The following is a 22974-nucleotide window of genomic DNA, read 5'->3' on the forward strand; positions in this document are numbered from 1 at the left end:
CCTTGATAAGAACCTCTAGGGTGGCAGAGACAGGGAGCTCTTTGGACCACAGCGGGTTCTGTGACTGCACCTGCCTCTAAAGACAATGGCAGTGCCCACCTTAGCGCCGGCCCTGGTGGTTATGATATCGCAGAAATTTTATTCTTTTTTAAAACATGTATGAAAAGCACAAGCACTCGCCCGCTCGACAGCCATGTCGCTTCATCCGTCTCTGGTTAGTAGAGTGACATTTAATGAAGATTACAGCTTTTGATACAGTTGCCAGTATGTCTAGGTCTTGAACAGTTTTAAGAGCTCACTTTTCATTTTAAAGTGTTTCTTTGATAAAATTATAAAGTTGTGTAGCCCTTTTAGTTTTTTTTAGTTTTTTCTCTCATTATTTTTGCATTTCGCTCTGACCTACTACAACAACAACATTATATGAACATGCTTTGTAAATGAAATGTTTTATTTACACATGTTATATTTATTATAAATGTTTTATTAACGTTTGTATATTTCAATGCTTTTATTATGTCAGGGGCTTTCAGTATTTCCGGTTGTCAAGCGGAAGCGGTGTTTGTCGTCACTGATGTGGATGTGGCGCGCGGCGCTCCGTCTCATCAGCACAGCAGTAGTGCGCGAGCAGTCGGAGTGTACGGATGATTTCCGTTTGAACAACAAACTAGGTGAGTTTATCACGTCAGACTAACGACAGTGCTGTGACACACACATGATTCTGTTGTTTGATAGTTTGTCCTTTAATCTGTCCATCATGCGAGAAGGGCTCGTGTTGTTTGGACACATCAGTGCGCATGTGATTAATAACTGCACGCGTGATGCTTCTGTAATCAATGTGTGAGATCTCCTCTGTGAGGACGCAGACTGTTCTGACTGACTGTCGTATAAATTGACAGTGCTCTTTAATTCAATATTTTAATGTATACGGGTTGATGAGATATGATCGCGTGTGTGTGTGTGCGCGTGTGAAGGACTGTTGCTAGGAGTCGTGATGTGTGGATCCGATATGATGTTATGTAATCGCTCGTTTGCTTATGAAGGAATCGCACTGTTGCAGTGATTCTCAACCTTTTTGACTCCAAGGCCCCCCACTGTCCAAGACAATATTTGAAGGCCCCCTTGCCCGAAACTAGACGTGTCTGATTAAAATAATTATTCATGATCATTTTTTATTCAAAAAGTTTCAGAAAGAGTCTGTTTATAATTTGTAGGCATACATCATAATTTTTTTTTAAGCATTTTAATTAACTATGATTATTTTAATATTTCTTATTTTAAATTAATTTTAAGTCGTCTTGAGACCTCTACTTGGAAGTGTCCTGAGGCCCCCTAGTGGGTCCCGGCCCCCTGGTTGAGAACCACTGCACACATATCTTTATACATTTTGGAGATGCACTTAGCCAAAGAGCCTTACAAATAAGAGGAAAAAACAGGCAATTTATTATACGGTAGTCAATAATATTAGCAGTACTGCAAATCTAAGTGTCGAAGAGTAAGCTACCGAAGCTTAAATGCAGAAAAGAGAGAAAATAATTTAAGACCGAAATATAAGACAGCTCACCGCTAGGCTAACTTTTGTTTACATTCCATGTTGCCATGGAAAATAACTGTCAGCTGAGCTTGTGGGGGCTTCAGTTGAGACTTTGTAGAAGACTTTGACTTCTACGATGGTAACACAATTCCTTAAGTTTTCTTTTTTATTATTATTATTTGGGTTAAAATCACTAAATTTGTTCATTACAACTGATTTTGAAGCATTGCATTCTAACAGGCAAATATTTTCAGCAAAGGAAAACTGCTGAGCGCCCACTGTCACCCATTTTTTTTATGTCTTTGTCTTTTCCCACAATGCAATGTGAATTACTAAAGACAACTGTGAGCTTGTTTTTAATAGACTTTCTCTGGTGTCTTTAGCTAGTCAGACTAATTGTCAGATGAAATCTTGAGTTTATGCTACCGGCTTTTGGTTTTGACTCAAGATGCTCAGCGTCTGTGTACAGTCGAATGCTCAGCCTTTCAAAGTATACTTCTTTTGACTGTACGCGCATACACAGGCGGTTGGCACATGCGTGCTACGACTGCTATGAGATACTGAACTATTTTTCTTCAGGAGTTTAGACCCATAAAGATGTCTTGATATTCTTTCAGACTCTAGTTATACAAATGCATCTCCTGACCTCCTCACATAAATGCTCTTGATGTGCATATTCACTGTTGTTGTTTCCACCTTCATGACCTGTGGCCGGTTGCACCAGTTATACGTAAGTTACAACTTAGTCTAGTTGTGGCGTAAATGGGCACTAAATCACAATTTACGCTCTACTAAATATTTGAGCATTGCACCATTAAACTTAGGTAGGATGTAACCCTACGAATAAACAAAATATTTACAGATGACTCCGACCAGGAGTAACTGATGGAATAAAAAAAAGTAGACTGATATTTTATGACATCAGTGAGCTCATGTTTTGCGTGACAGGCTTCAATCCTTTTGACATATATGATGTTGATATTTACAATAGTTTACATTTACGAGAGAGAGAAAAAAACTTTTAAGCGGCTCTTCAGCATGAAACCGCTATAACGGTGCAGTTTTCAGGATGCGCCGCCCGGTGTCAAGTTTCAACTCATTCAATATATATATATATATATATATATATATATATATATATATATATATATAGGATATTAAAATGAATAAATGTCTATTTTTCCAGCCTGTTGTATTAGTATTTATCACCCCTTATTTTTTTTAGATACAGTTCTTATATATTATTATTTATACGGCAAATATAGCTACTATTTATCAAATCTACTTTTATTACGTATCGTATTTTAATGGGGATATAATTTATAACAGCTGACAGTTACGTGAACTTCAACCATAACAAGATCAAACTGAAATTCACAGCTTTTTAACACTTCTGTGTATAAATTTGAAGGCTGCTTATTGGATCAATACAGGTAAACATCATATTATGCGAATACGCATTCCTTTACGGAGAGTTAACGACCCGCTAGTTAAGTCTAGCCTTAAGACCAGGTGGTGCAACCAAATTAAGCACTGACTTAGTTACAAACTATCTAGTAGTTACTAAGCCCTTAGTGTGAACTTTATGTCCCAACTTACGTGAGACCTTATGCACAGCTGGTGCAACCCTACCCAGATGTTTGGCGCCGATAACATCTAGCGCTTCTTAGTGACAGCAACGGCTCAACTGTGAGTGCTGCCACCTTGTGGACCCACTAATTAATGCAGATAACTCCAGGTGCATTCTGCACATTCAGAGTACACGCTGTTAGAAAAGATGGGGCACATGCGTTTTTCACTCTGCTGATGATGAAATTTGCTTCACACGTCCTGTACGCAGACGCCTAGCATTCGTGTCTGACCGAAGTATACATTGGGCTTTAGGATCACAGTAACCACCCTGTTATTGGATACTTTCACTCTTGGAAATCAATCATGTTTCACTGTGAACTGAGAATTATTACAATGGCATCGATAACTGAAAACTATTGTTTGAATTATGCTGCATCCACACCACTAGGTGGCAGTGTAAGTCCAGGATGACAAACCAGAAAAATACTGAGTGCATCTTTAAGTGCACAAAGAAAGTGTGTTTTCAGCCAATTTTATGTTACATTTTTTATAACAAAAATGTTACAAAAATCCCGAATCCAATCCAGTAGTGATGACCTTAAACCACAAGAAATGAAGGAGGTAGTAGACTTATTCTAAAGATAACAGCATAGGTCTGTTGAGTCTTTGACCAGAATAATTGTTACGATTATTAGTTGGATAATATTACTTGAACTTGACTGTTTTCAGATGTTTGGCAGACACTGATCATTGACAGTTTAATGTCCTCTCATCTAAATGACGGATAAAGGCTCAGGAGTTTCCCTCGCTCAGGTGTTCTGTGTTGTCATGGCAATGAACTGTAATCAATATGTGCCACACTTTTCCTCACGTATCATGTCAATCCTACTATGGCAAAGGCTTCCTTTTTGAATATTAATCCCAGTAAAGGATTCATTCATTGGCCTGCTGACCAGCGCTCATTTGCAAAAGATATATATCATTTTTATTTATTATTATTGCAGTATGCAAATCTTTCTTGGTCTAGTTGACCTTGGCTTGGTATCAAGAGATCCCTGAATTTTCCACTGGGATCATCTTTATAAAGTTCCATTACCTTGTTACGTAGGTCTTTTGACAGTTCTTTTCTGCTCCCCATGGCTCAGTATCTAGCCTGCTCAGTGCATCCACGTGAGAGCTAACAAACTCACTGACTATTTATACACAGACACTAATTGCAATTTAAAAATCCACAGGTATGGGAAATTAACCTTTAATTGCCATTTAAACCTGTGTGTGTCACCTTGTGTGTCTGTAACTAGGCCAAACATTCAAGGGTATGTAAACTTTTGATCAGGGCCATTTGAGTGATTTCTGTTATCATTATGATTTAAAAAGGAGCCAAACAACAATGTGATAAATGGCTTCATATGATCACTATCCTAAAACAAAAGACAGTTTTTTTGCATGATCAGTCATATTTTCAAAATCAATGCCAAAATGTCACAATTTCTGCCACAACTGTGTGTGTGTGTGTGTGTGTGTGTGTGTGTGTGTGTGTGTGTGTGTATGTATATATATATATATATATATATATATATATATATATATATATATATATATATATACAGAAATGTAGATATAATTTCTTTTCTTTCTCCCTGGTCGTAGCCTTTTCCATTAGACCTATTTGTTGGGGCTATTTGCAACGAATGTGTATTTGCGTCCATCAGTGCTGTTTTTCAGTGTAATTATGTTCTAGTTGGAACTCTGACAGCTGGTCAGTTAAAAAATAACTTCAAAACGCATCTCGATACATTCTGCTTGTTGCGTCTTGCGTTGTTTTAGCTCAGGGGCGTTCGGCGCCAAGACCATTATCGGAATGAACGAATGTATGATTTGTATTTGTATGAATTGTATCTTTTAGGTTCTCAGTACACTGTGTGAATGTGCTGCTTTTGTATAACAGCACTGTGTTTTCCAGCTAATTAAAATGCCTTTGTGTAAATACACAGTCTATATTAATTTTACTCCTATAAAGGATGTAATTTGGAAAATTCTAGCTATTTTGTTTTTAGCTAAAGTTTATTTTTAGGAGAAAAAAACAAAACAAATGTAAAGTATAAGGTATAAGGCGTGAATTAGAAATCGGCCCATAGGCCTGTTGCGATTATTAAATAATCATTTGATAGCGGTTGCTCTAACCGCAGTTATTTCACATAACCGTGATTATTGTGCACTTCAATTCCATTCACATTTTAATGCCCAAATGAGGGCATTTTAATAAAATGAATAAATGCCATCAGTGGCGCATTTGTGTGTCATTCAGCTGAACTCCGAGTATCTCTGAGCGAGTGCACTGCGGGTGACAACCAAAGCAGCTCCTGTCCAGAAGAGCATGTGAAGCACTTCTCAAGCGCTCTGGTGCACACGCCGTCAGCAGAGGTTTGCGAAAATATAAACGAACAAATGTATACTTTAATAGTGAATGCACAGCGCTCCAACTTCACTTGAAACGATTGTGTAATGGCAATTATTCCTGTTCATATCGTGTTCATACACGCAGTGTTAATGACACACAGTAACAGAGGAGGAGATGCACACTTGCTGTATTTCTGTGGAGTGAACGAAGTCTAAAAGGTTTTGCTTCATGACAAATAAGGGCTTGTCGGTTTAATCAGAGCATTAAAATAACGTGTGAAAGTGAAGAAATTAGGAAAGAAAAATTTTACTATTGCATTGTATAATAAAAATGTAATATAAATATATAAAAACATTTTTTTTATAAAATATGAGTTAAAAACAAGTGTAAATGTAAAATTGACCAAAACTAAAGTTGACCAAAACATTACTTAAAGTACTTAAAACATAAAGTATTTCAAAATATTTAGATATTTAAAACATAATTTTTCATGTCATAAGTTTTTAAACCCTTAAAAGGAAATCATATATCACTACTTTATTAATTGATTTATATATTTGAAGTAAAATATGTAAAAATGACTTCTTAAGGTGTCTGAAGTTCACATGACAATTTATGACAATTAATCGTAATAGTCCTAAAACAGACAATTAATCGTCATAATCGCAGTTTAGAAATTAATTATCCAAATTTCTTAATTGTAACAGCCCTATTGGCCATAAAGGCCTCATAAATGCCTTTTTAATGCCAGATAAGTTGCTAGTGCACTTACATGTGCAATTATTAGCCATTAATTACTGTCTAGCCTCTGATCCCTAAAATAAAGTGCACTAATATCGGAAAGCCTGCTGGACTCAGAACGCAGAGCAGATAATTTCTCCGATGGCTCGCAGGACACGCATGAAAACGGGCTTCATTATTGCAGTGCAGATACACATTTCTGATTTAAAAAAAAAACAAAAACAAAACATTAAGTGCTTATGAAGCACAGAACACTAGATGAATATTTCATATGCTTTGCTGGACCAACAGTTCACTTTGCCGACTGCCGAAAACATTTAAATGCAGTAAAAACCATGCAGTGGCAAGTAGCATCATGTCCAATGGATAATTGAAGCCCTTCGTTATGCCCCAACTGCACTTCTTTTTTCAACAGAAATATGTGAACACAGAAAAGAAAACTTTAAAAATCATGGGGTCTTTAAAGCAGTAAACTTCTGGGACTTTTGCTCTGATGAGATGAATTGTTTCTTCATGGCCTTGAGTTGGTTATGCGCTGCCATTCTGCTGTTAATACACGGTCACATTTCCTTTCACACAGCAAAATTCCACAGGTTTATTTTTAACTTCACTCTCACAGAATATAAAGTTCAGCATTAAAAAGAGGCTGTTTGACAATTAGTTTTTTTGCTGGTTTCACACGTGCTCAATGTCCACCCATGCCGCCTTCGCCCGCTGAGTTTTGTCGTGCAAAGGTTCATGTGACCGTGTCTGTAATAGGAAATGAGAGTCAGGTTTACTGGGAAAGGATGATAATGATGTGGTTCTGAGCCTGAGCCATCTGTTAAACTGGAGATGTGTGTCGTGGTTGTGGTTCATTTAAGCTCATTGTCTGGCTGCTGGGAAATGGAAGGGATGTGGTTGGGTTTACTGGAGCTCTTTCATTCAGAATAAACTGATTATCAAGAGCCAAACGGCTGAATGATTCCTGTCTATTATCTTTATCGTCTTGTGTTAAGGGGCATTTACAGTGGCAGTGACTTGTAGCAACAAAGCGACCAGAATTCATTTATTTTGAATGAAAGCTGCCAATTTCTGGCGGCGTGAGTGACAGCGACTGATGGCTATGCATTGTGGCAGTGTCCAGTGTCTTAAATGTATCTGCATTTTGAGTGAGTTTGATTCATACATTGATTCTTGTTTATAAAAAGTGCTGTAATCTATACACAACCACTTTACCCTCCAGAATGTTCATTTTTATTGGCAAGAAAATTGATTTCTTAAAATAGAATGACATTTTATTTTTGTCTGGCAATAAGCCACATTTGTGATCATATTTTTAAAAGCTATGGCCAGTTGGGCTGCTCACTAATAATGTTAGCGTGACTAGCATTACTCTTCTTCATGTGTATGGCAAGACAGCATTTGGCTTTACTCCACTGTAGCCACAAATGGCTTTTTACTTAAAGAGACAGAAATCACTTGAATAATGAATGGGTTGTTGAAGGACAGATATTTTCTGAGGTTCTCAATGGCTTGAATGGTTCCTTGAACACGCTAGAAGATATCAGTTTACTTAGGTGGACTTGAGTACATCAGCATTTGCCATTCAAATTGCCCCATAATCACACATTGGCCTATTCAAACTAACCATGATGCTTGTTGTTTGCAGGGGGGTAGATGATACTCTCATGATTTACCCTCTATTTGGGCTTTTTCTTTTGTGTTTTGAGGGCACCGCTGATCTAAAATAAAAACCTTTATTGCTGATGACATCATAATATTGAAGCCACTCCACAGCCATAATGGTATGTCCATGCATTCGAGTGTACCTACTGGCTTAATAGGAAATCTTCTGATTTTCTTGATTAAATACCAGCCATTCGATTCATTCACTGATTTTTAAATATCTGAAATCTGCCAACACAACCTTACAACAAAATCTTTCAGCACGTGTTATATTCTATTAGAGTCAAGTATTTTCCCTGCTTCCTGAAAGCCCCAGCAAGTTATGTTCATCATTATTGCAGTAGTTCTAATGAACATCAGTGGCACACATATCTGAATATTCAATGATGAAATAAGTTGTCGATTATTTTCATTATTAATTATTGATTTTATCGATTAGTTGGTGCAACACTACTTTTGACAACTTTGACTACACTGTGATTACACACCGCTGGTCTCCTGCTTCATCTCTGATACAACGATGTCAGCGGTACAACAGTAACTTTTTGAGGCGGGTTTTGGAAAGAGGGGCTGTGTCTGATTCAGTGGCTAAAGGCATGGAGGTTGCTTAGTTTGGCGAACTTCACTTTTCCAGAGTATAAAGTGCAGCCTAAAAAAGAGGCTGCTTGGCAAGTCGTTTTTCCCAGCTCCTGTACTGACTATTTTAACCTAACCGGGTATCAGTCCAATGAGCTCAATCCAAATCCGATTCTGTGTGTTAGTGATTGTTGTTACTGTGAAGCTCCAAAAATGCATAAAAGAACCAAAAAAAGCATAAAATAAAGTAGTCCATATGACTTGTGCAATTTATTGAAAGTCTCTTGAAGACATAGGATAGCTTAATCACAAAAGGCTCTGTTTAATAAATAAATATAGTCTTCATGCGCAACACACTTTACTCACACACATAGATACACACAAAGGATTTTTTTGCAGTGAATTTTTTACTGCGTTTAACTTAAAAATCCTCAAGTATGTTTTTCCTCCTGTAATTCAGTGAAGTTCATTTAAATGTAATTTTAAAAGTTGCTTTTGGCCTCTTTATTTTTAGGACACACATATTTAATACAGTCTCTTAACTTGAGGCACAAGCTGAATTGTCGGTTAAAGGGGTCATGACATACTGTTTTTTTGTTGTTGTTTTTATTTTTTTATATCATTTAATTATCTTCCCTGAGGTCCACTTATAATGTCAGTAAAGTTTTTTGCACTAAATCAGTCATAATTTAAAAATATATTATCTTTTTTCATCCTGTCTCTGGCCCTCTGTCTGAAAGCTCAATTTAATGCTATCTGGCCCTTTAAGACTTCAATGTAAATGTCCTCTGTTCTGACTGGCTAACATCATGCAGTCCCTCAAATACAGCCATATTTGAAACTTAATCGAAAGAAAATGAACACACTTCACATTATAATTGTACTCATTAAAACTATATTTCAGGGTTAACGACACACAGCTAACACATTTCATCTGAATGTATCAAAATGTTCACTCAAATGTTCAGTCTTGTAGTGTTTAACTGCCACATTTTTCAGTTCCTTTGCAAATCTTGAATCATATTGTGACTGTTCACAAGTAATCCACTCTGATATGAGCCAAAAACACATACAATCCACGATGAAATGTTCTGAATATGCAAATGTAATGCAGTCCATGGTGATGTTGGGTGCTTCAACAGGCCAAACGCTGGTCTTCACAGGAGCAACAACTCACATCTTCGGTGTTTGTTTACACACGGGACCGCATGTGTTTCTCCCAGTCAGTGGCTGCAGCCGAATGAGATGCGTTTTTAAAACTTGCGCTTTAGGGGGTCTGGGTAGCTCAGCGAGTATTGACGCTGACTACCACCCCTGGAGTCGCGAGTTTGAATCCAGGGTGTGCTGAGTGACTCCAGTCAGGTCTCCTAAGCAACCAAATTGGCCCGGTTGCTAGGAAGGTTAGAGTCACATGGGGTAACCTCCTTGTGGTCAGGATTAGTGGTTCTCACTCTCAGTGGGGTGTGTGGTAAGTTGTGTGTGGATTGCGGAGAGTAGCATGAGCCTCCACATGCTGTGAGTCTCCGCGGTGTCATGCACAACGAGCCACGTGATGAGATGCGTGGACTGATGTTCTCAGAAGCAGAGGCAACTGAGACTTGTCCTCCACCACCCGGATTGAGGTGAGTAACCATGCCACCACGAGGACCTACTAAGTAGTGGGAATTGGGCATACCAAATTGGGGATAAAAAATAAATAAAAGTTGCACTTGTACCACTATTAAAACATGGCACACATCGCCGGAAACTTATCGAAACGATTAAAGACGTCCATCTAGTCCATGTTTACAAAAGACCAACAATTAGAAATAGCACAGATGTGTGCAGAAATGCCTTCAAAACAACAGGAAACAGCGCAGCAGAATGAAACACAATGGACTCCTACATAGAGTTCGAACTTGATATCGCATCTTTTAAAAGCAGCGCATGATAGTAGTCAAAGCCGTTCATCTAGTGTAGAAAAACATTTCAATCCAGATAGGCACATGAAGGTGTCCTGTGTAAGTCCCCTTTGCTATAGATGAATCTCCCATGACAGACCCATGTCTCTCCTCTTCACCTGTGTGACTGACTGTGAACACCAGTGGGTGAGGCCAGTGGTGCAATGATGAAAAATAGGCATTGATGTCTTGCTGAAGAGGCAGTCATTAGCAGATGTATTTGGTCCTTGTGACGTCACAAGTTCCACACATTCCAAATGGCCCATTTCTACAGCCTGGTTTAAATAAATTCTCTTTTTCTGTTGAGGAAGTGTTCAGTTCAGTTTTCAGATCCTTCACAGCCCGAAAGGTCTTCTGACCCAAAGTAAAGCGCGTTGCAAGTTTCATTTACCATCTCACTTGTGGCTTTGACTTACAACTGAACATTTGCCCACTTCGTAGAAAATATCGAGATGTATATCGTTGTATCGCCATTCAGCCTAAATATACAGAGATATGATTTTTGATCCATATTGCCCAGCCCTAACTCAGATAACCGCTCTGTACAATTGTGCTGAGAAGAATATCATCTCAATGCTATTCTGAGATGCAGGTTGATGCTGTTTTGGCTGCACGACAGGGACCTACACAAGATTAGGCAGGTGGTTTTAATGTTGTGGCTGATTGGTGTAGTATGTGGAATTATTCAAATTTGCAACAAAAGTGAATCTGAAGCTCTTTAAATGTAACCACTCAGGACTGAATTCAGAGCACATATTTCTTTCAAGACATAAGAGAGATTTTTTTGTGAATTGAGCACAGAATCGCTCTAAACCACTTTATCATGAGCCTCATGTATGACTTTCTTTCTTCTGCAGAACACAAATGAAGATTTGTAGAAGAATATCTCAGCTCTGTAAGTCCATACAATACAAGTGAATGGTGGTCAGACCTTTGTAGCTCCTAATTACATAAAGGAAACATAGAACTTAGAGGTAATCCATACGACTCCAGTGTTTAAATCTATAACTTCAGAAGCAATTTGATAGGTATGGTTGAGAAACAGATCAGAATGTATGTCCTTTTTTTTATTCCAAATCTATACTTTCACTTTTATATCTGAAAATCACATGTTGTGCCTGTTTGTTTCACTTTCACATCTGAAGTGGAGATTTAGAGTAAAAAAGGACTTAAATATTGTTCTGTTTCTCACCCACACCTATTATATCGCTTCTAAAGTTATGGATTTAAACACTGGATTCATATGAATTACTTTTATGTTTCCTTTATGAGATTGAAAGTTCTGGTCACCATTCACATGCATTGTATGGACCTACAGAGCTGAAATATTCGTCAAAAAATCTTCATTTGTGTTCTGCAGAAGAAAGTAAGTCATACATATCTGGGATGGCATGAGAGAATTTTCATTTTTGGGTGAATATCCATTTAAGAAACCACTACACACTGCATTCAAGGTCTGGGTGATGTATCGAATATTCATGAATTATGAGATTATATTGAAAAGTTTGCTGACAATATAAAATTAAGCAATATTGTGAATATAGTGATTATTGTATGTGCTTTTATTTGACCAAATTATTATTATTATTATTATTGGTTTTTTTAAGTGCTCTTATATGTGGTACTGTTTAAATGAGATGGGTGTTGCACACCGGTCTATTATTGTGGTAAGACGATGGCATGTAGTAACAAAACGAACTGTGATTGGTCATTTACATGTCAAGACGGCTCCTTCACGTCCAAGCAGGCAAATATCGGCACAGTTGCGGCTTGAAGAACTAATCTTGCAAACGGAAAAAAAAAATTCGGCCAATGTTGACAATTAAAACATTTCGAATATCGACTGATTTCTCTGCCTCTGCGATATATTGGTCGACCACTAGTTGTATTATAAGAAAATCCAACTGGGCTCCTAAAAGTGAGTGAACTTGGAATTTTTAATACAAATATATGTAGGTAAATGTTGTTCTTATACTAAATGTTCAGTATCAGTCAAATGCTGACCATTAAAATAAAGAATAAATAAAAAGTAAAATAAATAGCTAAATAAACATCAGGGGCCGGTTGCACCAGCTATATTTACGTTACAACTTAGTCTAGTTGTGGCATAAATGGGCACTAAGTCACAATTTACGCTCTACTAAATATCTGAGCGCTGCACCATTAAATTTATGTAGGACGTAACCCTATGTATAAACTAAATATATACGGCAGCCTCTGACCAGGAGTAACGGATGGAATAAAAAAGCAGACTGATATTTAATGACTTCAATGAGCTCATGTTTTGGTTGACAGGCATCAGTGCTTTCGACATATGATGGTGTTGGCATTTACACTCATTTACATTTACGAGAGAGAGAAAAAAACTTAAACAGTTCTTCAGCATGAAACTGCTTTAACAGTCATGTTTCAACACATTCTATATATATATATATAGGATATTAAAATGAATAAATGTCTATTTTTCCAGCCTGTTGTATTTAGTATGTATCACCCCTCATTTATTTTAGATACAGTTCCTATATATTATTATTTACACAGGGCGAATATACTATTTATTAAATCTACTTTTGTTACGTATCATATTTTAATGTCTGGAAAACCGGACTTCTAAATATTACATTTTGTAAATGCAACGACTGGAATTGTTCGGATGAAGGGGGTACCAAACTGAATCCTGAACAAAACAGTTTGGTGAATACTAGGGATGTGCGAGACTAGTCGACTAAACGGTTCTGATGCTGCTAGTCGACACTGGAATTACTAGTCGGTTAATATTTCCCCCCATTAAACTGATAATAATTTTTACACATTTACGTTTGGCTTTATATTTATTTATACAGAGGCTGCATTTAAATTACTGTCATATTAATGTTACATATTTTAAATGAAATTAATAATACAAATATTATTTAAAAAAGAGGATATCTGGAGCAGATACAGAGTTTAATTTCACCTCAGGCTGCGTGTGCTTCTTCCCTCTCTCACTCACAGTGCGCGCAGGAAAATGTCCTCTCGCTAGACAAGCAAACTCAGCAAAGTAGTTATGAAATCACTTCAGTGGTGCGGGAATCGGCTTTCCAAATGTTTGAAAGTCCCTATGGATGTTTTCACATTTGAGTCTTATTTACATCTGTGCATACTTGTATGTTATTTTTCCGCTGAGCAGGCTTTTTCAAGTGCAGGATAGCCGCCTCAGGCGAGTCAAGTCACGTCTTCCACAGGACCATGTCGTCAGGTTAATTTTACTCATCAAAAAATGTATGCTTTCGAGTAAGTAGCCTAGAAAATAACTGTTTTAGACTAGGTATGCCATTTTTTAATCTGCTGATTAAGAAGGCTATTTTCAACGAGGTGCCGACTGCTTAACGGGTTAAACTATCTTTTATTCTGTGTGCACGTCATGTTTAGAATACATTAGGTTTATTGCAGGCTACATCACAGGTCTATTTTTTCTATCCTATAGCTACTATTTTTATTTTTTATTTGTATTTTTACTTTTTTAACATAACTGTTATTGGTTAATGTTCTTTACTGAACAGTTGGCATATTAGATCAATGGTTAATGCACGTTGTGAAATACGCATGACTTTTCAGCGCGTTGTTTTTTCTATCCTATAGCTACTATTTTATTTTTTATTTTTATTTTTTTAACATAAAACATTTAACATTTTTAACATATTGGTTAACGTTTTTTACTGAACAGTTGTCATATTAGATCAATGGTTAATGCACAACTGCACGTTGTGAAATACGCATGACTTTTCAGCGCGTTGTTTTTCTCTCTCATAGATTTGGCTTAGTCTACCTGTTAATTATTTTCAACAATGTCCTGACTGTTTTAATATGTTAAGTAACTTTTACTTGGTCATTTCCGTTTAGAACAGGCTGTTAGGGTTGTTCCATTAATCCTGCACTATACATTTAATTGTTTTCAATAAATATGCCTGTTAAATATTTGCTAATGTTGATTCAGTGAATGCGTGTCATGTTCTATATTTAATGTACAATGATCATAATTCAAGGCGAGCACGTTGCAGTTAAATGCTCCTTTACAGTAGAATTTAGCATCGGATTTGGAATAGATTAAGTATTTTAAATGGGTCACATAAAAACATATATATTTTTTTGTTTTGTTACTGTTTTCTGAAGGTTGGTTACAAACTTCCATTTAAACAACAGTTAAATTAGTTGTAGCGCACATCCCTAGTGAATGCATGTTTACACGCTGACAACAATGAAAGTAGCTATGTGGTTAGCTAGTTAGCTGTAAGCTCGTTGCCACGGAGAGTAAAAGATGGACTTTATTTACTTTCCAGCATTGCGTCTCACCAATTAGGTAACAGCAAAGCGTGAAATCAACACTCACCACACACAGTCACCACCGCACCATTGTCTGCTGAGCTGCAAAAAGATGCTCTGATGTTTACCTTTCAATCTTTCAATCATATCGGCACATATCGGTAAAATATACGGCGATACGATATATCGGTGAAAGGCTAATATCGCCCGATAATATCGGCCGACCAGCCTGTGCGTGAGTTTGTGTGAACAGAGCAACACCATTCACTGGCGTTGCGGATACTATATATTTAACACAGCCTGTCGCATGTCTTCAAGTGGCTTTGAATAAAATGCACGAGTCATATGAACTGCTTTAATTGTATTTTTATGGTTCTTTTATATCATTTTTGGAGCTTGACAGTAACGAACTTGACTAACACACAATAACAGATTTGGATCGGGCTTGTTGGACCGATACCCGATCCGTTTAAAAACATCAGTATCGGAGCCGATACTGATCCAGGTGTCGGATTGGTGCATCCCTAGTAACGACAGTGAAACTGTTGCACTGGCAATTTAATAGCAACTGCTTACAGAGCTAAACAGCACTCAAATCAAGTAGCCTATCACTTAAAAGTGAAAGTCTGTCCTCAACCTAAGCACAAGCACCATTCTTCACCATAATGGTAACTCCCCCCAATAACTCCAGCATAACAAAAAGGTTTTTTTTTAAATACCAATATAACAGAATATTACACTTATTTATACCAATATAACTTATCATTAAATGTTGCATAAAATATCATTTAATTTCAACACTTGTTCTCCCCATCCAGTTCCATGCCAAGCCTGCTGGGAAGTGGATATTCTTGGCCCAGTCTCATCAATGCTACATTAACACCACAAAAGTGTGTAGTCCCAACTCAGATGGATTAAGTAAACTTCCATTTACAAATTGAAATGAATAGAACTCAGTGTAATCAAGTTGTGACAAAATGTTCTAGAATTGTGTTGCTTTGTTTCATTTTAAGTAAGTAAATTGAACAAGCAGCAAAAGTCTTTTTTCTTTCTTTCTTTCTTTTTTAGTGCACTTCCGTGATGCGGAGAGCATGGACGGAATTGCGGAATCCAGTCATACAAATGGAAATAAAATGCATAATGTCATGGAATTTGACAAATTTGAGATAAATTGAACATATGATTGCACAAAGTAAAATTATGAAATGCCTTATGATGATTAAACCACAAAAGGCTGAGATTTAATTCAATAAATATTCAGTCTGCATGTGCTGTGCGCTTCAAAGTAAATGTGTGAAGCCTGCCGCTCATACAATGATAACACTGCATCAAAAACATCACACATGTTCTGTGTGTGTGTAGATGATTAAGAGCAAAGCACTTATTCACTGCAAAGTACGCAGCACATGCAAACAATACTGTATATAATAATATTGCAGCCTTTTGCAGTTTAATAAGCCCATTATGCCATATAGTGAACTCATTATCCTTAAGTGAGAAGCACTTTTTAAAACATACAAACTAAAAGTGCTTCATTCAGTTTTCTGCCAGAATGAAAGCTCAGTTTAACTAAACGCCTGAAATTGAAGAAATTGCACAGACATATATTATTACTGTATATTAAAATGTAATATTCAATGTATTATTTATAAAAAGTAATAATAATATTATATAAATATTAATTACATTATATTTAAGCAATATCCTTCAAGCAAGAGTGCTGTTATACTAAAGTTTTCATCAATGCTTTTATTAATACTCTGCTGTGCAGCACTGTATTTGAAAAGAAAAAAAACCTCCTGTGTTGTGTTTTGGAATGTCCTGTGAGGATTAAGGCTGGGTATCGCCAGCCACCTCATGATATGATGAGTATTGTGATACACGTCACGATTCGATATACTATATTGCGATACATCAGGATATCATGATTAGATTTTGATTTTAATTTCAATTAGTTAAGGTATATTTCAGTTATAATGTCCATTTTGCTTACAAAAAGAATGAAAGAAATTCTCTTTCAGCTAATGCTGTTATTCATTATACAGGGGACCTTCTAACTTGTTAAATTACAGACATATCAATTTTACAAATTTTATTTTAGCATTAGTTTTTCATCATTTTGTTGACATTGTAGCTTTTTTTTTTTAAATAGTCTATGTATTACATTAGTAAATATATACAGTGCATATATACAGTATATTGTTACGTGTTTGTTGTTCACATGCCTAATTTGTACTATTTACAAGTATTTACAGACATGTAGAACAAGTGCTAAAATGGTACTGTCTCTTTAAGACCTGTGGCAAGCACTTTGACAGTAGTGTTTGTTTGGTCGAATGGCTTCTTTACAGCATTCATGCTATGTGTGATTAGAATTAAAAGTTTCTTTTGTTGTCTTTGATAAATAACTGACTGTAGAGAACAGAAATGATTTTAAAAGAGACATTATTAAACAACAGATGGTTTGCTTGTATCTAGTCTTTGGACTCACATCACACAGAAAGAGTCAAAACTTTTACTCTCAGCACGCAGTGAAAAGATCTCGGCACTGAACATCTTTGCCACTAAACCACTCAAACACTGGTGAGTTAAATCTAAAAAAATGACCAGCCAGTGGCTAATCACAGACATTTGTTGTAGGGAAGTATTTATGCACATAAGATTGTAGGGGATTGCAGATAGAAAGAGAGAGCGCTCTTGGCATTTTAAGAATTGACATTGAGATCATACAAATGAAGAACGTGTCCAGCAAATGAAGAGGGGTCCAGCATGTCCGTGAGAAACTGTGAATACTGCAGGATCAGTTTCAGTCTCTTTCGTGCCTCATAGAAGCATCTCTGACTGCACTGAAAATATCATGATATATCACGATACAAGCATCTAAGTATTGATAAAATATCGTGAGGAAAAAGTATCGCGATATATTGATATTTGATTGTATTGACAGCCCTAGTGAGGATCTGCAATCACTTTTTTTGCTAAAAATAATGCAGTGGTATGTTAAAAGTATTTGTTCTTTTTCATTTGATTTAAATTCTTTGAATTTATTTGATAATTGTTTTTTTTTTTTTTTTTTTTTTATACGATAAAGTTGAATTCAGATCAAATAATTCTGAACAAATAAAACAATAATAAAAAAAAACAATTAGTTAGGCACTGACTTCTCCAATTTTTTGACATACCATTGGCATATAATGCAAAAAGGGCTGAAGTCAACTGATTTTAGTAATAGTCCTTCCTATCATTGTGTAAAAATAAAATGACACTGCCACCTTTCTAATGTGATCTTTTATTTTAATTACCTTTAGTTTTGCTCCAGTCATGGGTGAAAATTTTCATTTTGATCCACCTCTACTAAATTACAAAACTCTGTAAATATTGATTAAAAAAATAATAATTTCAAGCTGGGGACCTCTGGTTGTATTTTCTGTTGTGATGATATCACAAGTTCTGTTGCTCAATATTTCCTGATTCTGCCTGTGTAAAAAAGAAAGAAAAAAAAAAGAAACCATCTCTTGCTTTAGTGTCATAAATGTTCAGTTCACTCAATTCTTTCTATATGATGCATTTCTCTAAGGGTTAAAAAGGTTTGTTTGTTTATTTTAATGCATTTCTGTCTGCTGCAGTTTCACATATAAAGTCACTAGACCCTCATTGAACCTGATTCTGCGTCCACAGATTTCTGCAGATTTCCACTGAACTTTTAACTCACCAGCATGTGAGATAAATCAGATAAATCTGTAATGAGGGATAAAATCAGGCCTGGACTTGCCTGCAATTTGTAATAAATGAATGTGTATTAGTCTATTCGTACTCACAAATCAAACAATCTGTGAATTATTTTTATTATTATTACTGGGTAATACTTGAATGAATAATAGTATGGGTATGGCAGTACTGTCACTGGTTGCCGTGTGTGTGTGTTCCCAGTCCCTGTGTGTATGGCCTGTGTGCTGCGTCATTGCTAATTTTAGCAGTAATTTTAGCACGGCTCAATTCCCTGTGCTGAGAGTACACTACTGAGTGAAACTGAAGAGCGCTGTGGTTTTTGAAAATAACACATGCTGTTTGATCAGGCATTGCCTATGGGATGCTTGAAGCCTAAATAGAACAATATAATGACATCTGGAGGTATTTCAGTATTTGCTTTATACGGATGATGATCCTGATAGTTATGTTAAGGTAGAGGTCGACCGATATATCGGTTTTGCCGATTAATCAGCACCGATAAAAGATTTCTGGAACTAACGGTTATCGGCAAAAATCCACACCGATAGTTTTGCCCTGTTGCATCCAGTGCCATATGATCATATTGTCATATGATTATAAAGTAATTAACTTGTTGACTAGATGCTGCATTAGTAGAGATCAGCAGTATGTTTGCCGACAAGGCTGAGAGGACACTAACATTACAGCTAACCTCAAGCGGTTAGAACAATGTGACAAAAATACACACAAGTCCTACCCAAATGTTTAAACGTCACGATTGTTACCATCTATTACCATCTATTTGCATTAGTTTATATCCAACCGGTCACGTTGATGCATTTGTTAGCCAGCTAAGCTGCATATTTAAAGCTAGTGATGTGAGAAAGCAAATTAATATTTTTTTTTTCTTTATGCAGCCGAGAGAAACATGTAAATAAATCACAAACACATCTTATTTCAATTCAATTTTTTATCCTCACTGTAATACAATGACTTCAGATCGATCACATTCTTGCGCTAAAAAAGGCTTGACACAGCACAACAAATACAGCTGAACAGGAAGCAGGTGTCTCAATATGCTTTTAAAGTTCTTTTTAATTAGACACATAATCTAAAAAACGGCGCTCCTGAATGAGATGCTGAATAAACAAAAACAAAAGGGAAACAAAGACGTTCATCTAGCGTGCGTTTACATAGAAAAACAAATGGATGGTTGCAAAAGCGTTCGGTGTGAACAGCCCCTTACAGTTGGTGGGTGTTATTTTATAAGCATTTCTCAGATTAAGCAATGAGTTGTTTAAATACAAATAAAAGTTATTTGACTTAATTTGACTTATGTTACAGTGTTGTTGTTTTTTTCTACTTTGGCAACAAAATCTCAATGTTCTCTCTTTGTACAGTCAAATAAAAAATGCTGAAGCATTTTGCCAGTCAGAAATTAGCATAATTAATTCTGATTCAAAGTAATGGCCAGCATCGTCCAATCACTGCCAGTCATGTTAAAATAAAATTGTACATTATAAATTCTGAATCTATGTACTGATTATCATTGTCCCATGTCTGCCAAACATGTTGAGTGGTCCAAACACCATCTGCGCCTGAAACTGAACTTTTGGTCAAATGCGAGGTGTGAATGCAGTCGTGGTGTTTAACAGTGTGCCGTTTCATGATAAATCGATGAAAATTTCAAAATGGCATATTGGATTAAACTAGCCCGGCCAAACTGAGCAATCGGGGGGAGAAGGGCCTTGGTAAGAGAGGTGACCAAGAACCCGATGTTCACAACCATCACTGCAACACTCCACCGATCTGGGCTTTATTGCAGAGTGGCCAGACAGAAGCCTCTCCTCAGTGCAAGACACATCAGAATAAGCTTTATTCCCAAGTATGTTTACACATTCAAGGAATTTGTCTTGGTGACAGAAGCTTCCAGTGCACAAACAATACAGCAACAAGACAGAGATAATAATAAAAAAAATATATAAAGTGAATAGAAAATATAAGTATATATAGAAATACACAATAAGACCAAAAAAAAAAAAAAAATTTACAAATACAAATCTGTTATATACAGAAGCAAGGGAATGTAATGGCAGAAGAGGTAGGATATGTTGGATGAATAGAAATAGACTAAGCTGTGTATTGCACATAATTATTGCTTAATGGGGCAGTTTTAACTGTTCATGAGATGGATAGCTTGAGAAAAACCCTGCAATATTACTGTGAAAATGGTCCATTCAGTTCCTACCCTGCTCTTACACAACTGCCTGTGATTAAAGTAATCTTGAAGACCTTGATTTGCTACCTCATGTGTGTTTGATTAGGGTTGGAGATTGAATGGAGTTGATCAGTTGTGCTGCACATATTCACCTGCAGCAGGAATTGCTGTCAATTGCTCAGGGAGAAGAGAGAGATTGAATAACTGATAGCGGTTTGTGTGGGCGAGTTTGGATGGTTTTCAAGGAAAAATGTTTTGGTTACAGACTGGTAATTACAAGAGTATTATGCTATAAATGTGGTTTATGAGGACATTTCTAGTGTCCCCATAATTCATATCACTTAAAAAACATACTAAACTATGTTTTATTGAAAATGTAAAAATGCAGCAAGTTTTTTGTGAGGGTTAGGTTTAGGGGTAGGATTAGGGGATAGAATCTATAGTTCATACTGTATAAAAATCATTATGTCTATGGAGAGTCCTCATAAGGATAGCCGCACCAACGTGTGTGCGTGTGAGTGTGAGTGAGAGAGAGAGAGGGACACCACCACTGCTGCTGCTGACCTTGAAATCTTTGCAGTCTGATGTGTGAAGGCCTCACACTGATATTCAACACTTTTCAGCACTGCTTTTTCATTGATTCTGTATGTGGGACATGCGTTCAGAAACATTGCATCATTAGCTAACATTCATTATTCATGTTAAAAAAATCACGTTAGCTACATTTTGCATTGGGTGGTCAAATGTCATGAGTCCACTAGTTTCATATGGCCCCTCAAGCGTTAATAGTTGATCCAGTCTGCTAATCAATTTTCACTTTCTGTATTTTGGTTTGGCCTTCGCTTCCTCTTGGTTATTTTGTAGTTGTCTTAAAGAAGTGGTAAACAGCCTAATATCAGTACCCTTGTGTGTGTGTGTGTGTAATTTGATTTGTAGTAATTTTTTAGGGTTTTTCCTGCATTGAACATTTTTCGGCGGAAGCAAATTTTATGACAAAGCGCAGAAAGCAAGATGAATACGTGGGGTGTGGTACGCTGATGTGCGTGGGGTGATTGAAGACTGGTATCACTTATGCTCTTCTCTTTCCTACTACTGTATACTGGAGCATGTGTGCGTTCGTCAACCGGTCTTCCCCCACGAGCTGCGGTGACAGGATAGCGCAGAGCGGATCACATGCGCGATTAAACTGGGCTTCCCTCGATATCATAGCACTTAAACCTCATGCAACCCATTTGAAATCTACATGAGAATTTTCTATTTTAAAGGGCTATGGAGCAATTTGAAATGGCTACAGCACTGACATTCTGAACAGCTCTGACGAGGGAAAGGAAAACACCTGCTCTTCTCCAGCATCGATTACAAGACTTTTCACATCTACGCATCAACACGAGCAGTTCACATTTTACTGTAAATAGATTGTGAACTTTAAAAATGAAGATACAAAAAGAAAAATTTGTTCTGAACCAGAATTTAAAAGAATATTTTGACATCTTTAATACTTTAATTATGGAGATATAGACACTCAGACTTTGTAAAAACAACACAAATGTGTTTTTCCCCCCATTTTGGACTTACGCCATAGGCATATAACACAACCGAGTCAACTGATTTTAGTAATAGACTTACCTATATCTGTGTTAAAATAAAATAATGATGCAACCTTTCTAAGGTTATTTTTTTAATGTGTGGCTTTGCTCAAAAATCATAGGCAAAAATTGTTATTTGGACACTCCTCTACATAATAATGGATTGATCCATGGCATTTTAGCTATCATCATTTGTGATTATCTTTCACCAGTAAAAATTATGAAAAACAAAATTGAGTCTGGGACCTCTGGTTGAGTTGAAATAGTGTGCAATTCTGCGTCGAAGTTCAGGTTTATATTTCATGTGGTCCCAAGTAGTCTCCTCCTGTAATGGGTTTTAATATGACTTAGATGTAAAGTTTTACATGTTAGAACCGGAAAAGAAAAAAGGAAAACAAAACTGCTGAATTCAGTGGAAAAACAATGATCAGCAATGATTGTAGCAGCAGCAGAAAACTTTAATGCAAGGGACCAAAGAAATAAACTGCATGATAAAGCTACTGCTGGACGTTGACTGATGATTACAATAGACCTTACACACTCAAATGACTATACATATAGTACATTAGAAGGACCTTCTTCTAGCAGGATTTTCTCAATAATAATATTGAATTATGAATGTCTGGTTGCATTTCAGAGATATTTACAGTACACAGCATAAAATAGTACACCCCTCTGAACATAGATATATTTCTTTTTCTAAATGATTACTGTTACAATTCATGCGAAGA

At 36.5% G+C, this 22974-nt stretch overlaps 1 protein-coding gene across 3 annotated transcripts in view; it reads left to right on the forward strand.

The window, feature by feature from the left end:
- The first annotated feature begins 556 nt into the window (after positions 1 to 556).
- hycc2 (hyccin PI4KA lipid kinase complex subunit 2) overlaps positions 557 to 22974 on the forward strand; it is an 85096-nt gene continuing 62678 nt past the window's right edge. For 2 of the 3 annotated variants that reach the window (XM_051709800.1, XM_051709801.1), the window contains exon 1: positions 574 to 668. The gene's annotated coding sequence lies outside the window, so the exon portion shown is untranslated. Of the gene's footprint in view, positions 669 to 15549; positions 15622 to 15799; positions 18564 to 22974 lie in introns of those variants that run through there. The other variant, XR_007898414.1, reaches the window with a different exon arrangement.

The sequence above is a fragment of the Myxocyprinus asiaticus genome, chromosome 11 (genome assembly GCF_019703515.2).
Source record: "Myxocyprinus asiaticus isolate MX2 ecotype Aquarium Trade chromosome 11, UBuf_Myxa_2, whole genome shotgun sequence".
Classification (NCBI taxonomy): Eukaryota; Metazoa; Chordata; class Actinopteri; order Cypriniformes; family Catostomidae; genus Myxocyprinus; species Myxocyprinus asiaticus.